The following is an 854-nucleotide window of genomic DNA, read 5'->3' as shown; positions in this document are numbered from 1 at the left end:
TATACCTATATACATATATACAATACATATATACAATACATATATACAAGTCTTACTTTATATACATATGTAGATGGAAAAAACCCCCACACTTTTATGTTAGTAAATACAGCCATATAGAGAATATGAATATGCCTGTACATTCATAACCACATGCACACACAGGTGCATATTTGAATGCATTTACTCACCCATACTGCACATATAAGTAAATGCATATCATTAAATGCACTTGTGCACACACAAACCTACATCCACATCTGTTTATATACACACTTTCACAAATATAAATGCATATAAAATTATACACATTGACCCATTAGCATTCAGATTTCTCTGTCAAATGTAATGCTTTTTTATTCACGTTTGAAATAGTCAGGTTTTAACCCTGTAGCTTCAAATGATGTGTTTATTTTTAGAATAATATTGTAGGGTAAGTGTGAAAGGCAAGATCTGGCCAGTCGCAAGATAAAACTGGCAGAATATTTTGGCTGGTTATGGCCAGTGTAAATGCTAAAGGATTAATACATGCGTGTGTTAAGGTGGCGAGCTGATGGAATCATCGGCACAGTGGGTAAAGTGCTTAGTGGCATTTCATCTATCTTCACGTTCTGAGTTCAAATTCTGCTGAGGTTGACTTTGCCTTTCAACTTTTCAAGAGTCGATAAAATAAGTACCAGTTACACACCGGGGTCGATGTAATCGACTAGCCCCCTCCCTTGAAATTGCTGGCCTTGTGCCAAAATTTGAAACCAAATATACATGCAAAAATAAAAAAAAGCTTAAAAGCAACTGCATTAGATAACTATAGACATACAGAGAGGTGTGTGTGTGTGTGTGTGTGTGTGTGTGTG

The 854-nt window shown here is 35.6% G+C and overlaps 2 protein-coding genes across 4 annotated transcripts in view; one reads left to right on the top strand and one right to left on the bottom strand.

Moving 5' to 3' along the window:
• LOC106882474 (formin-binding protein 4) overlaps positions 1–854 on the top strand; it is a 365,705-nt gene that overhangs the window by 78,817 nt on the left and 286,034 nt on the right. The window lies entirely within an intron of this gene.
• The window catches only part of LOC106882475 (uncharacterized), a 38,155-nt gene that overhangs the window by 36,025 nt on the left and 1,276 nt on the right, over positions 1–854 (bottom strand). The window lies entirely within an intron of this gene.

The sequence above is a fragment of the Octopus bimaculoides genome, chromosome 7, assembly GCF_001194135.2.
Source record: "Octopus bimaculoides isolate UCB-OBI-ISO-001 chromosome 7, ASM119413v2, whole genome shotgun sequence".
Taxonomy (NCBI): Eukaryota; Metazoa; Mollusca; class Cephalopoda; order Octopoda; family Octopodidae; genus Octopus; species Octopus bimaculoides.
The sequence above is the reverse complement of the archived record's forward strand: the minus strand, read 5'-3'. Positions and strand labels throughout refer to the sequence as shown.